Raw genomic sequence first — 17,059 nt, 5'->3', positions numbered from 1 at the left:
TTTACAAGGTTTTTTATAAGGTTCCTATACAATTAAATTAATTAAAATATAGCTTAGAAAAACTCAAGAAGTTAACCTTTATGTATGTATTATTATCATTATTATTAGAACAAGTGGAAAAATGACTGAAAAAATAGAACTCTAAGAAGTCCACTTAGGCTCAGAATGTAGATGTTTATTGATTATTTGTGATGTTGTTATAGCATGATGAAGATGGTGATAACCCATTATATTTTCAAAAGCTAGTAGATGAATAAATATGCTTTCAGTTGTGTTATCAATTCATGTAGAAATAACATTTAATGAATTATTTTTACAGTTGAGCAATATTAAATACAAATAGTGTTATTCTAATCTTTATATGACAGGTCTGTGTTTTTGGTTAGTTTCTTGCAGCAACTATGACAATCAAAAAATTGCAAGTAGAAAACAAAGTGCAATTCAGATTGTTCTCGAGGGTAAATATAAGAGAGAACAAAGAAGGACCACTAGTAGAAATCTGACATAGTAGTAAAAACACTATTAAGGGTTGTATGGATTGAGTAGATAGAATCCTAAATATCTTCTTTTTTCCTTTTTGTAAGATACAATCAATCTCCATAATGTATGACTAACCATGTTGGATTCAGAATGTTAATATATCTCTCTTCTTGTTTATATCCTGTAGCTTCTTTGTAGAATGTGCTGACTAGCATATGCTCTGTGTTTGCTTCAAGCTACAATATCAACTGTGAATTCTTTTCAGTCCAAATACTACCATGGTCTTTGAAAGTTGTAGTTATAATATTTTAAACACTATCTATTAGATATACTAGTAAAGCCAGATTAATTTTTTTATTTTATTTCTCATATTTCTTTAATTTTTATTATTTTAATTGTCTACATGTAATTATATCCTTACTGTACTTTTTTTCCAGCAGCGTAATTTTCTTTTGGTGAATTGTCACTTAAATCAGATGACATCATATTAACTATATGAAAGAATAATTATAAGTACTTTAATATACAATGATTTAAAGTTAAAGCAGTTTCAGTGAGTTCTGGAAATAAAATTTATACATTACTTCATTAATTTTTAAAAAAATATTATATTTATTTATAGAAAGAGAGGAAAGGAGGGAGAAAGAAAGCGAAAGAAATATTGATGTGTTTGAGCTGCTTCTCACATGCTCCCAAAGAGGTAGCTGGGCAGCAACACAGCCATGTGCCCTGACTAGGAATCGAACCAGTGACCTTTTGGTTTGCAGGCCAGTGCTCAATCCACTGAACCCCACCAACCAGGGCTACTTCATTAATATTGTTTTAAATTTGGATTTATCTTAAGCATTAACGGTTACTGTTAGGTATAAGACAATTTAAAAAGCAGAAAAGATTATTATTAAATAATGGAGCAATAAAAAGGTTTTGGGGGAGGGAGAGAGGGAGAAAGGAAGGCCTAAGCAGTGACCTGTGGAGCTTAATAAAAAATCATTAAGCATTAAGCACCTTAAAATGTGCCAACATGTTCAGAACACTTGATTCCATGTGTCTGAGGAAGAATTGTCACAAATTTGGTCCACCAATTTGAAAGAATTTAGTTTTTTCTCCTTTCGGCAAAAAAAATGACCTTGATTTCTCAATTTTGAAATTATGCAATCTTTAGTCTAGACCTGATAATAAATAACAGAAGACAAACTGGTCACATACTAGTGTAATTGCTAAAGTTAGAACTGTACGAGATAGTTAATGTGAGTTAAATTTCTAAAGTACAGAAAACTGATTCTCCTTTAGTGAGTACTGCTATTTACTGAAAAGTACAACGGTGCCACAGGGCGGAGCACACCTCCAGCTGGCATGGGTGCGCCCACTGCTCCAGGAACCAGGGCCCCCACCCCGCTGCCGCATTCTCTCTGAGTCTCCAATCTGCTCTCAGGAAGCACTTTGGGTTAATTAATTCCAGTCTGGGCGCTTAAATAATTGTTCCTAGTAGACTAGCAACATAAAGCCTTGTTAAACCAGAAGTTTAGATGGCCCATGACGTCCTTCCAAGTGCTGCTTTCTGTTCACTGCCTATCAGAGATGAAGCCAGCTCTACAGGCAGTCACTGGGGTCTATCCCCAGCTGTTTCAGTCTCTGCTCTTTTTGTAAGTGAGGAACAGAAATCTACTCCAATCAGTTCAAATAAAAGGGGTGGGGACATGAGATAATAAAGATCCCATAAAATCAAACATAGGCTTCATAGAAATAAGGTTGTAAACTGCGAAGCTGTCAGGAACCAAAGAATCTGTATTCTCCCTTTTTCTGTCTCACTGGGCACAAGTAATCTCTCCTCCTCCTTTCTCTTAGCACCTGTACTCCATTTTCCTCTCTCGTGCAGCTGGTACATTAATGTACATGTTCCCAAAATGGCAGACAGTCTCTATGTCTATATGTGACCTTTCAGGATAACCACTTTCAGGCTTTAGCTGTATATTTAAAATCTAAGGGGCAGGAGCAGTAGGGGACAGAATACCATTTCAGACAGGAAAGGTAATGGACAGACTAGTTTTACCTCAGGTGTCTATCTTTGATCCAATCAACCCTGGTGGCAGGTCTCCCAGATGTTAAAGATCAATCTTATTCATCAACAACAAAGAAAATGAAACAACAACAACAAAGAAAATGGAATATAAAAAGCAAAACAGCCCTGGCTGGTGTGGCTCAGTGGATTGAGCTCCAGACTGTGAATCAAAGGGTCGCTGGTTTGATTCCCAGTCAGGGCACATGCCTGGGTTGCAGGGCAGGTCGATAGTAGGGGGCGCATGAGGAGCAACCACACATTGGTGTTTCTCTCCCTCTTTCTCCCTCCCCTCCCCTTTCTAAAAATAAATAAATAAACTCTTTAAAAAAAGAAAAAGAAAAACAGGAAAATCAATGACATTTCAAAATGGTAACAGTTACTACATTTTAACACTCCCTGACATTTTCTTAGTATGATAGCTAGATTTCATGATATCCAGTTGGTAAGAACTTAAACAATCTGTAGGAGCAACTTTGCAGTGTGGACAGAGTTGGGGGGCGGACTATACTTTTTTATACTATGTACTTGTTTCTATGTATGTCCTTTTCTTTTTTATTTTAATTCAAATGAATGTAAACACCAAATTTCTAATTCTAAACCTACATCTGGTAGGGAGGCAATCGATAAACTAAAACTTTTATTTTTTAAAGATTTTATTTATTTTTTAGAGAGAGGGGAAGGGAGGGAGAAAGAGAGGGAGAGAAATATCAGTGTGTGTTTGCCTCTCATGTGCCCCTCACTGGGGACCTAGCCAGCAACCCAGGCATGTGCCTGACTGGGAGTTGAACCAGCATCCCTTTGGTTTGCAGGCTGGTGCCCAATCCAATGAGCCACACCAGCCAGGGCTGATAAAACAAAACTTTTGAAAATATTTAGAACTACCAAAAGCGGCGAACCCTCATGGTGATTATGAGAGTATTTTAGAGCTGGAAGAAGATTTATAGGTCATTTAGTTCAATTCCACACTTTTACAGAAGAGTAAATTAGAACCCAGACAAAGAAAGTGAGTAATGCAAGACCACACAGCTCTCTGGAGATGGAGCTGGACCTAACTTTTTAACATGCACTTCTAAATTCACATGTTTCTCAAGAACACTGTTATGGACTGAATGTTTGTGCCCCGCCCCACCCCAGTCATATTTTGAAACCCTAATTCCCAAGGTGTTGGTATTTGAAGATGTGGCTTTGGAAGGTAACTAGATCATGAGAGTAGAGCTCACATGAATGGGATTAATGTTCTTAGAAGAGGAGTCACAAGAGGGATGATCTGTCTTTCTCAGCCCTGTTGAGGACACAGTAAGGAGACTGCCCTCTGCAACCCAGGAAGAGGGGCTTATCAGACACCGAATCTGTTTTAATGTTGCACTTCCCAGTCTCCAGATTATAACAAATAATTGTTTGCTAGTTAAGCCGTCCACTCTATGATATTTGTTACAGCAGCCCAAAGTGACCAAGAGAGACAAAGAAAATCTAATACGGCTAATGAAAGATTTTTCTCTCAATATTCGATAATTTTAACAAATTCGCATTAGGTTGACAGGTGACCATGAGCATATTACTTACTCTCCGGGAACAGTTCTTTTGAGTTATTATAATTCATTTTGTAATAATAAAATTCCATGTGTATTCAAGCCCATCAAAAATGAATTGCCTGATTGGGTCACGGAAAGGATTCTATGCCTCAGGTGTTTCAATTAGTTCATTGTTTCTGTGATGATGTTATTCTGCTCTCACTCTTTATATTTTTTATGGTATTTTATTTTACGTTTTCAAATTATAAGAGAAAATTTATTTAGAAAGTTACAGAGTTAGTAAAAGTGAGCCGTAGAAGAAATGAGCTAAGGAAACAAGTTTCAAAAGCAGAAGGGCCATTGGAGCTTTGGAGAGGAAAAGGCAAAGGTAAGGTGCCTGAGGGGAAGAAGAGGGGGAAGGGGAAATTGCAGGCAGGCTTCCAAGAGGGAGAGCCCGAAATTTTATTGTAATAGAATTTAGGATATTAAACCTGAAGGAAATATTAGAAATTATGTAGCCCAACTACCTCATTAATTTATGCTACATTTTATTCTTCTAATTATTGATGCAATATACTAGTGAGGTACTATAAAGGAATATGAAAAATCATAAAATGAAACACTTTTTGTAGAAGAAATGAAACTCAAATGTGATCTCATCTTTATCAGTAAAGCTTCATTCATTTACACCATAATTATTAGTTGAATATTTATATAAGATCGATTTTTCTTTTTATTTGTATTACCTGAATCATAGAATCTACAGATATAAAATAAGAAGGTGGCCATGTTTATGGTTTCTGTTATTATAACAAATAAAACCAACTTTTAGGAAATCTCCTACATTCTCAAATATACATAAACCATAAATATATCATCGATGTTGAGATTTTTCTTGGTAGACAAATCTAAAGACCTTACATAAGTTTTACAATAAATTTTGAATACCCTTTATGCTATTTGATAACAAAAGCTTATTTCTATAATATATTCCTTAATATTTGCAGTGCTCTAATTAACAAGGCACCATCTCAGCTGTAAGGAAAATGCATTCTGAAGTCCTGAAGCTAAAGTTCTGTGTCAAACACTTAAGTTTTGTTCATGTTTAGCGACCACACACCTTGGAGAACTGAAAGGAGTCTTTCAGCATAGCAATGGAAAGGACAGACACAGGCTATTTTTTGTTGCCAAGAATACCACATTCTAGCCAATACATTTTTTTACATAGTACTATGAGCCAAGTCCAAGTTGTCATTAAAGTATCCCTTAATATGTGGAGCAAAGATTGTTTTTTAAAAGTGCTCATAAAGTAAAATTCCTGAATAGTAAAACAATTTAAAAATCTATATTTAAATTTAAAAAAATTCTTGCTCATTCCTTTGAGAATCTGCTTCCCTTGAGTTGAATAATTCTCAGGTAAGAACTGTGCAGCCCTGGCTCTCTCTCAATTTCAAAGTTAGACCCTGCTGGGAGCTTGAATTTCTATGCAATAAAGATAACGAGGTAGAAACAATATGGCTTCTCCTTTTCACCTCTATTTAAAAAGTAGAAGGTGGCTGGAAATGTTTTTAAGTGGAGGGCCTGCTAGTTGCCAAAAGTGTTTGCAAACATTATTTTAGTTAATCCTTTTACTGGCGGAAGGTAGGTTTATTATCTCCATTTTAGAGATTAGAATACTATGCACAGTCGAGAAGCGAAGTAACTTGCCTATGGTCCTACGGCTAATAAAAGCCTGGAAGAAAATAACAGGTCTGACAGGAAACAGAGAGAGGGTGAGATAAATGCATCCCTCTGAGAGCAACCACCCGTGTCTTTCCTGTCGGCCCTGCCACATCAACAGGGGCGGTAGCAATAGCCTAGGCAGTCCTGGGCCCCTGTGCAGGATGCAGGCAACCGCCATTGAACGGAAGCTTTAATTATCTGAAATAAAGCCCATGACCTGCCAAAAAATGTAAGGTATAATATTGAATATATTATTTTTTTCTTTTATAAGCAGTTTTGTAGTAAATATTCTCCGCATGGAGTTGGTGTGGCTCATTATGCAGGGCGATGTGGGGCACCTCTACCCGAGCCATTTCCTCTACTGGTGACTTCAGATAAGTCTTGCAGACTTATTTTTGTGCTTTCAAGCCTTTCCCCATTTGATTCTCTCAATTAATTGGTGATTTGTTTCTTGAGACTCAGAACTGGCTTTTAGTAAAGATTATTTTTCTTTCCGAAGTGGTGTGAAATGTAGATGCTAATTGTATTTTGCTCATCTAATTAGATGCGTGAGTTAAGGGGTATAAAACAAGCCACTAGCTACTTTCTCACAATAAATCTCAGATCGAAGAGCAAAATGGCATAATGGTAATCAAAATAGTATATGATATAATTTCATGCCAGAAGAATGAATTATTTTCAACGGCTCTCCCTGAGAAATGAGATTGGGAGACTGGCTAAATCCTACCACCGTCTTTATCCACAAGAGAAACAAAGCATTTTGCAATATATAATTTAAAGTGAAGCTATAATTATCACCTAGTACTCTCTTACCATATAATTTCTGACATCTTCACACCATTTTGTTTCAGCAATTCTCTGCTTGAAACAAGCTCAGCAGTAGAAACTATTGACTGTCAAAATCAATTCCTTGGCTAGATTACATACTAGGATAACAAAACAAAAATTGCTCCACAAGAAACGAAGTCTTTAATTCATAAGAAATATACACAGCCACTCACTCCAAATGCCCTTACGTCATCTACAGATAACAAGCAGTACTATAGCTGCTCCTAAAAACTCCTGGGAAGCCCCCAGGCCTAAACAGAGCAGCGGCAGTCCTCTGCCCTCAACTACCTTCAGCAGTATAGGCACTGCTGTGATTTTCTTAGGATAAACCCATCTAGACCCTGCTCTGGCTTCCTGGGACCCTTGAATCTTTCGTCCACACACCCAGAGCACACAGCAGAGCCTGCAAAGTCCTTTCTCTACATCTCTCCTTCCTAAATTGCACCATTCTGTGGGCTCCTTAGGTGGATGGGCAACAGTGTCCTCAAGAATACTACAGAGTCTCCTCTCAGTGCGAGTCTGGCAGGAGGTGCGAAGAGAAGGTGGGGCAGCCTGCAGGCACTGGCCTTCACGCGCTCCTGCCCCAGGCCCTGCAAATATTACCTGTATCCTTGGAAGAAACTAAGGTAGATTTACTCCACCCACCCTGGGGCCAGGCCTGCAAGGCAAAGTGCTTGTTGCTTGAGGAAACTGAAATCTGTTGCTTTCTCTTAGAGTTCATGTAAGAATCAATTTTGTCCCTAGCGCGTTTCCTTGTGGAAGCTGCACATTTGAGTCCCTGAAAAAATATATACAACTGCCATAAAATAAATTTTGCTTTAAACCGTAGATTATTTCTATATCCCATATTGCATGGAAAATAGAGAAGCTAGTTCCTACTGCTCACCCCTGTACAGTGTAGCTAGCAGAAGGGATACCTCTTTATCTAAGATACACTCTGATCTAATGCCGTTTAAATGAGCGAAGATCCTTGTTCTATGCACACAGAATGGAAGGTGGAGCATCCCATTTGGTTATAGTAATGAACACACCATACTGCTTGGAGATTTCAGGGAAAGAATTCTCAGGGAAAATGGGAGATGGTCTTCTGAACTTCATGCTATACTATATCAGAGGCATCTCATGCACTTCCTCAGGTTTCTCTGCCCCACAGGGCAGGATGCTTTGTTTTAACCCAAATGCAACTCACTGGTACTGCTGCTGGGGCTGGCATGTTGTTTGTCGGGGTTATTGGCTCTTCCTGGCTGCTGTTGTGACTGTCTTTGGGTTTCTGGCTCCTTTCACCACTTTGAGACTTGGATGAAACACCACACCAAAGAGCGTGGTATCTGGCTTCCCAAAAGGCTGCCAAAGTGTCTGGATGATGCAATGCAAAGGGCTGAGATTAACTACACATGGGATGAGCTGGGATCAGTAGAAATAGGAGAGTGTGGCAGATCAGTCATCACCCTCCTCTCTTTCATTGACTGACTACCCTAAGGCACAGTTTTTCCATAAAACCTATCTGTGCATGTTTTCCACTCTTTCCTGATTCTCCTTTCTCTCACCGTCCTGGGTTTACACCTACCAGATAAAGCAAGAGCACTCAATCCCTCTCTGACTCTGTTTCCCAGTAATCTGGGCTAAACCACAGGTCTGCTTTATGAATATGAAAAAATAAAATTCTCAGAGTATGTAAAGTACAAATTCAGGTGGTCTTAGAAATAACTGATAAAAACCTATTTTTTGCCCTGGCTGGTGTGGCTCAGTGGGTTTTCCACTGGCATGCAAACCAAGGTGTTGCTGGTTCGATTTCCAGTCAGGGCACATGCGTGGGTTGCCGGCCAGGTCCCCAGTAGGGGGTGTGTGAGGAGCAACCACACATTGATGTTTCTCTCACTCTCTTTCTTTTTCCCTTCCCCTTGGTCTAAAAATAAGTTTAAAAAAGAAACTTATTTATCTTATTTTTCAGTTACAGTTTACATTCAATATTATTTTGCATTAGTTTTAGGTGTACAGCATCGTGGTTAGACACTTATGTACTTTACCAAACGATCCCTCTGATATTTCAAGAACCCTCCTAGCACAATGCATAGTTCTTATAATATTGGCTGTATTCCCCATTCTGTACTTTACATCCTCATGACTATTTTGTAACTCAGATTTGTACTTCATAATCCCTTCACTTCTTCCATTATAAAGACCTACTTTTATACCAATATCTTCAAATAGCATGCATAATAAATAATTATTTCAATATAAATTTGGAGGCACTATAGTGTTTGAATATAAATTTCAGACTCCTAAGACCTATATCCTAATTAACCAAGAATTTATTGGGTCCTGGCTGATGTGGCTCAGTGGACTGATCACTGGTCTTCGAACCCAAAGGTCGCTGGTTGGATTTCCAGTGAAGGCCCACGCCTGGGTTGCAGCCAGGTCACCTGTTGGCGGCGTGTGAAAGGTAACTGATTGATGTATCTCTCACGCACACACATCGATGTTTCTCTCCCCCTCTCCCTTCCTGCCTCTCTAAAAAAAATAAAAAGAATTTATTGAGAATCAAGTATATGTTCAGCATTATGCAAAGCTTTGGAAACATTAAAAAGTCTGAAGATACCTTCTCTGTCCTCTGTCCCTCTAATATTGTTAGTATAGGGAAACAATATACGAGTACTGATTTGTGTTGTCTAGACTAAAGTGCTAAGCCTCAGAGAGGCGGGGAAATAACTGATGGCCTCAAGGATCGAGGAAGATTTCATGATAAACATGTAAGGGTTCTGCATCCATGTGAGGGGAGGTTTCCCCACGTCTACAAGCAATTCTTGGACACCAGCTGTCTTACAATTCAGCTCAATTCTGACACTATCCACCCTTCGATTTTGAGTCATCTAAAAGATATTCTGTCTCAATTTTTTTTACTTTGAAATAAAATATCACAATACTTTTGGTGGGAACTACACCTACTGTGGTATTTTTAGAAGTATCCTTCCTTTAAATGGGTTTGTCTGCACAGTCCCTATAGGCAACCGCAGGAGGGCTCAGAAGCCTCTGGCTAGCATCATGTTGCTGAGAAAATGTTTTTAGGATTAAGAAATTAAACATTTAGTTTATATGTAATCACAAAAAATGACGAAACCTTGATCATGTTGGCATTTAGTAATGGGGTGCTTTACAACCATTTATTATCATTTCTTCTAAGCTCAGTCAAAATTTGTCCCCTCTTTATGGGGTTGAGTAATTTGACCAAAACTTAATTGCTAAACATGGGCAAAGTCCAAGTTAAATCTCCACATTTTTATTCCTTCTCTTTTTTGCTTTATTTAAAAAAAATAGCCACAGAAGTTATAAAATAATAAAAACATATTCATGAAAGAATCATAGCATATTTCTGCAGGCGGTGTTTCCCAGCTGAGCTCCAGGTAACAGACCAGAGCTAAGAGTTCCCTCCCCTTCCTATTGCACCTTCACTAAGTTCTTCTAGCAACAGAAGATCCTCTCTGTCTGTTGCTTCCCTGCAGTGCATTAGCCCATGTCTTCCAGGCTAAACAAAGAAATTTCAATAGATTATTTTTATGTATGCATATATGTATGGTAGCTTCCTCTTCATTCTACCTCAAGACAAACTTTCAGCATTAACCAGGCACCTCTTCTGCCTTCTTTACATAGAAAAATTTTTTGTGAATATTTGTCCTGTCCATTATTAGGTATAATATAAAACGTGATTTTCTTTTAGATTAATTTCCTCTTTCAGAATTTATCCAGTTTTCCACAACTTCATTTCTGACCTAAAGGGGTCACTCCTAATATAAATAGTTCTTTTTTTTTTAACTTTTGCATTTAATTTGCATTAGATATGTCCTTAGACTGCTGGTTGAGGTACCACTCAACATTAAGGAAGTTTAGATTCTTCGGAGGTTGAGGACAATTCTGTTCTCAAACTTGCTTTAAGAGCTTACCATCTAATTGACCACCTGAAAGAATATAAAGAGAAAGACGTTGCTGGGAATCTGAATTAGGATGCTAATGGACCCAGTGTCACGGGAAGGAATGGGGAGCATGACCTTTAAACACACAGTGAATCTGCTCAATGGTAAACTTGGCCTGATTCGATGTCTCAGGCTGAGATCAATCATCAACAACATTTCCTATGGGGACTGGTTTGGGCAAAAGCAAGAAAGGAAATTAGGAGAAAGGGGCAGAGACTTCAGCTTTTCTAAACCTAAGAAAACAATACAATGAGTCTGGTAAGAGTGAAAACCTATGAATGACAGCATCAGAGATGAAGTTGGAATGACAAGCCTGGCTAGGGTAAGGTGGTGGGATTCCTCACATCAAGGAGAAACCTGAAGAAGGGTAATTAATACTTGGTATGGCCCTTTCCATTGAGGCTAAAGGACATTTTTTTTTTAATTTTAAAATTACAGTTGATATATAATATTATATTAGTTTCCGGTATACAACATAGTGATTAGGCATTTATATAACTTACGAAGTGATCACCCCAATAAGTCTAGTACCCATCTGACGCCATACAGAGTTATGTCAATATCATTGACTATATTCCCTCTGAAGGACATCTTTATGGAGAGGTGTTTGCAATGGATGTAATCATGGTGAAGACCATGATGCTGTAGATTTTTGTCTCCAGAGAGCATGCTATGGAAAGATTGTTCTACAAGTTATGAGTTACTCTTATGGGCCCTTATAAGTTCTTAACAGTAAATCAGGAGGCTTCCTTTTATCAGTGCAGGTTCATATATTCCTTGATCTACTCTCATGGGTCTGCCAGTAATAATTTTAAAGAGAGGCAGTCCATATTTGCCAAAGGGAGTAGATCTTAGGTTGGACAATACCAAGAGAAGAGTTTAGGCCAAGGCAGATTAAAAGATTATATAAATTTTGCCCTGGCTGGTGTGACTTGGCTGGACATCCTCCTGCAAATTGAAAGGTCGAGGGCTTTATTCCTAGACAGGACACGAGCCTAGACTGTGATTTGGTCCCAGTGGGGACGTGTGCGGAAGACAACCAATCAATGTGTCTCTCCCTTTTTTTCCTTCCCTTTCCTTCTCTCTCTAAAATCAATAAGCATGTCTTTGGGTGAAGATTAAAAAAACAAAAAAGATTATATGTTTCATTGATCTTTTGCTAATGCCATTAACAGTACGTTTTGTATGTCTGACTTAATCCTTGAATCATAAAAGAAATTACATAAGTTTTGCCTATCGAGTTTTGATTACTCTGGTAGTCAGTTCTGTAAGATTGGAGAACTGGAGATGACAAGAACAATGGAAATGTTGCAAAGTTGGGCAGACCTTACAGATTGTAGAATTTGTCCAGTGAAATAAATTCCCTGAGTGGGAAAGATCTTTTCCAGGAGTATTTACTACTGAAGCTGTGGCTGCGAGGCATGGGAATGCTTCCACTAATGAGAAAACATAACTCATCACTAATACATATTTGAGGAGCACCCTTGAGAAAAGGCAACTGAATAAAGTCCATTTGCCAGACCTCACAGTGTCTTAAAGGCAAGGGAAATTGCCCCATGGAGGTATGAATAGACTTTCTAGGGTTGTGCTTTTGGCTTTTTTGGTATGCCTGTGAAGCTATTTTTGGAGATGTCTTCTAGTAGTATTGTTATCCAATAAAACCATTTTGTCAGTGATCCAGTGAGCAAAGTCATGTACAAATTATAATATATAATTTTGTATGCAATCAGGGAGAAGTGGTGGTAGTTTGGACTTACTCATAAGTTTCTTTTAGGGTCAAATCAACAGTCTTGTTCTAACCATTTCCTTTTATTTTGTTCAACAGCTAAATACTGTGCTTCCATAATGTTATTTTTTAAATATCCAATTGCTTCAGCCAGTAGCATAGGTGCTTCCATTAGGGACTGAGATTGTTTTAATGCTGCTAACTTAGCAGCAGCAGCCTTAGCCATTGAATATCCAGGATTTTTATGATTGCTAAAGATTTAGATAATTGGGTAACTTCTAAGAGTTCTAAAAGATAAGAACTGTTTTTTATCTTTTGTCAGAAAGAAGTCAACAATCCTGTCTGTTTCCAGAGCACACCAAAGTCCTAGGTAACAACAAAGGCTTACCTGCTATCAGTGTAAATGATAACATTTTATCTTTGGCCAAGTTGCCAGCTCAAATTAATACATTGAACCCAGCTTTTTTTCTTTTTTATTTTTTTTAAGAATTAAAAAAAAGATTTTATTTATTTATTTTTAGAGAGAGGGGAAGGGCAGGAGAAGAAGAGGGAGAGAGGGAGAGAAACATTGATCAGTTTCCTCTCTCAAGCCTGGCTGGCAACCCAGGGCGTGTGCCCTGACCAGGAATTGACCAGCAACCTTTCACTTTGCAGGACGACACCCAACCAACTGAGCCATGATGGCCAGGGCAGAACTCCGCTTTTCTGTTGTTGTTGTTGTTGTTACATAAATTAACCCATTTATTATTGGCTAGCAAGGTTTCAAATTGTGGAGTGTCTACTGGTGTTTCAATTCCTTCAGTCTTCTGAGGGCAGACTTCATTGTGACAGCAGAAGTGGTATTGTGGGTCCAGGCACCGCCAGCGACTGTTTTCATGCTGGAACCACAGTGTCAGATCCCCACAGCTTGCCTCTTCATCTTGGTTTTGCCACAAAAGGAGGAAGTGCAGTTGGCCTGCTGGCTGATTTCACTTTCCTTCACCATTTTCCTGAGGGAGGCACCCTAACTGGTGCCGTATTTACCCACGATTCCAACTTTCTTGGTGCGTTTAGCCTAGGCCTCAGCAGAGAGCTCTGCTTTTTGAACAGAAGTTGCCTGAGAGCATTGGACTGTCCTCAATGATTTCATTTAGTGAGATGATTGCATAGCCTGCTTGATAGTGGCCTGTTTCATCTTTGAGGTAAAAACCATCAGTAATCAAAACTAATTTAGCATTTTCAAGAGGTGTTTCCTGTAAATCAATTCGAGAAATTAGTAGTCGGTTTGTAATGTCAGACAGCCATGAGGGGTTGTGTCAGAGGGCAGAGGGAGGAGAGTCGCTGTTTAGAGTATCACAGCGAGCAGTAGTCACATTAGATGAAGACAATGAAAGAACTTCATAGGAGGTTAGTCTGGTAGCAGAGAGGTGCTGAGTATGATTAAAGTCAAGTAAGGCTTCTGCTGAATGAGGCACATAAAGAGTCAGTGGAGAGCCCATTATTATCTCTTCTATATGTCACCGGTGTACACAGGTAACCAGGTTCTTGGTGATTGTAGACAAAAAACTGAACCGAACACAGAGTTTATAGCAGAAAGTGAGAGAAAGCAGATTTATTAAGCTACACAGAACATGGGAGTAGACCAACTTCAAGCAGAGGGGAGAGACTGAGAGAGAGAAAGAGAGAGAAAATGCGTGTGTGTGCACATGCATGCGCACGCGAGTGTGCGCTCCTGACCTCAGGGGCTATTATTCCTTTTTGGGCTGGCTTTTACTGCTCATGTACTAGTATATTACTTTAAAGCTACTGCGCATGTGGTCTCCCATGATTTCCTTGATTGGCCGCCGGGAAGGGGGTCCTACAATCCTAATTTATTATAATGTTATTATAATGAAGCAGGAGTCAGGTTGCATCTTCTGCGCAGGTGCATACCTGATTCACTAGGATTCAGTGCTTTTCCAGAAAGCAGGAACTACCAGTCTTAGAACAGGATCTTCATCCTTTATCAATGTTCTTTATCATAGCCCTGGGGTACCTCTGGAGTTTCCTCCTTTCTGACTATCTCCTGCCTCATACATGTTGTAGTAAATTTATGGTGGCCACAATAGCTGTCATAGAAGTAGGGAGACCTTTGGCCACCCAGTATAACTGTTGACTGTTGACTGTTGACTGTAGTATCCAATGGGCCTATGCTGGCTTCCATGTCATTGGGTCAAGATATTTACAGCATTTCCTTCTCTTTCATGGACAAAAAGGGAAAATGGCAGTTGATAATTAGGAGGTTTGGAAGTAGGCAGATTGTAAAGACTGCCTTCAATTTCATTGAAGGCCTGGGATTCTTCTGTCCACGTGAGTGGTTCTCTCTGGTCAGCCTTTAGAAGAGGGTAGCAAAATTAATTAAGCCTTGACAGAAAAATTAGGAATCCAGTTGCTACATATCCAGCCAAACCTAGGAATCCCCTGAGTTGCCTTTTAGTCTTGGGGAATGGAAAAGTTAAAATGCTCTGGATCTTATCAGAATCCAAGAGGAGGCCTTTATCAGTAACTAAATGTCCCAGACATTTAACTTCAGTTTTACAGAACTGATGTTTCTCTTTAGATAGATGTCTCTCTCTCTCTCTCTCTCTCTCTCTCTCTCTCTCTCTCTCTCTCTCTCTCTCCCTCCCTCCCTCCCTCCCTCCCTCCTAGTTCTCCAAGGAAGTGGAGGTTACCTTCAAGGGATACTTCTCAGAGGGTGAGCAGAGGAAGAGGTCATCCATGTGTTATAAAACTGTGGACTGGTACAGGAATTCTGTATGGGCAATACCTGTCTTTAAAATTTGGGGGAAAAAAAGCAACACTTTCACTGTAACCCTGAGGCATTATTGTCCAAGTAACACAATCCTTTTCATGTGAAAGCAAATAAGAATTGGCTTTCAGATTCCACACAGATGCTACAGAAAACACTACAAAGATCAGTAACAGAAATGAATTTACTTCTTGGTGATACGGTTGAGAATTAGGAATGAGAGTTAGGCACAACTGGATGCTGAGGTATGACCACGTTATTTATGGCTCTTAGGTTTTGAACAAATCAGCATCCCTTACCATGAGGGGATATGGAGACAGTCATGGGAGTCCCCACCGTGGTTTCAGTTCCTAGGAAAGGGAATGGAAAGGCGGGTGGGGTTAAGAGCTGATAAGGTGGCTCTGGTATCTGCCAGGGCTTTGGTTACCTCATTCCTAATAGTTAGATCTATTTCTCCTAAATAATTAATTAGGAGCACTGGGAAAATCCCCTTTTAATCCTTGGAACAACCCTATTGCCAAGAAGACTCTAACTCAAAGGTTAGAACCTTTGAGGAGGAGTTGCAAATTTTATGGTCTCTTAGCCTTGTAATTACTTTTTGAGTGTTACACAATCTTTCTTCCAATGTCCAGGCTTTTTGTAATAAATACAAACCCCTCTGATTGGTGGTTTGCTTATGGACCTTGAAAGGCAGATTTAGCCAGCAATTGCTGTAACTGGGGGCTCATTACACTTGAGTTGCCTGAATTTGGGCACTTAGGACATGTGTAACTTTCTTTTTTGGTATCTTTTTGGTTAGCTTGGGGGAGCTGCTCTGCATAGTTTACTAAATCATGGATTTACATGGTGGTTCAATTAAGTTGTAATTTTTTTACCTGTTGTTCAAGTATGTCTTATAGCCCCTCAGCAAAGGCTGAATTAAAAAGTGTTGAGAAGTCATCCTTGACTTCATCTATGCTGAAATACTGTTTAAAAACTTTTAAAAATCTATCATAATAAGAAACTGTTTCACCAGATTTTTGAACTCATTTTTGAATTTTCTTCCAATAGATAATTGAGAAAAAGCCTGGGATCATCTCATGAAGCTGTTGAGCCAGCTTTGAAGCTTTGTTTACAGCTTTTCCTTTTTGATGGGAAAAATCTCTCCTAGAGTCTTGCCATCATGTAACAGGACACAGCCAGGGTGCCCCAAAGGGGATTTGTAACAGGATCCAGAAATTGGGGTGTCCAATAAAAATATAGAATGTTCTCACCTTTCCCCCAATGCGGGCTGCCATGGGGGATGGCAGACAGGGAGCAGGGAATTTCAGAGTCATATGGCTTGTCCAAAACAGGAGGGTAGCTTTATACTTCATATGCAAATATGGTTCTTTTGCATATCAACGCAGCTAACCAGGAAGGTTTGCATAACATGAACCCAGGAGGGAACTGGGAAGCAGGTCCCCCAATTACAGCGCCTGCTGAAGGAGTCGGAGATGGGGTTGTGGGGGGAGGATTCCCACAGGGGTTTAAATCCCAGCCGCAGCAGCCGAGCTGGAGGCTTTTCGACCATGCAGCCTAGGAAGCAGGATGAAACTGGGAAGGGGAGACAGGTTCTGTGGGAGAGATAAAGGGACACAGACTCTGGGAAACAACGTGAAGACCACACGGGAAGAAAGGGGGAGAAAGGACTCTTGCTAGTGGGCCATGAGAAGATGCCACATGATTTTGGATCAAGAACTGGAGATCGCGGCGACACAGTGGATGGTGCTGGGAACAGTGAGAGGCCTGCCTAGCCGAGCCCCGGACTTCTGTCCTTTTTCTTCTGAAGGACGGTACCTCTGATGGGCCTGACTAGGCAAAGCGAGAAAGGCGGGACTGTGTGTGTTGGTGGGTGTTTTAAATGGTGGGTGTTTTGAAGGGATTTTGAGATTTAAGGGTGACATTTAGCCATTAATCAAAATCTGTATAACTTTTGAATAAATAGGTCCTTTCCTTTTCACCAAACTGCCATTGAGA

The sequence above is a fragment of the Pteronotus mesoamericanus genome, unplaced genomic scaffold (genome assembly GCF_021234165.1).
Source record: "Pteronotus mesoamericanus isolate MK-2021 breed Mesoamerican mustached bat unplaced genomic scaffold, CSHL_Meso_final scaffold_651, whole genome shotgun sequence".
NCBI lineage: Eukaryota > Metazoa > Chordata > Mammalia > Chiroptera > Mormoopidae > Pteronotus > Pteronotus mesoamericanus.
The sequence above is the reverse complement of the archived record's forward strand: the minus strand, read 5'-3'. Positions refer to the sequence as shown.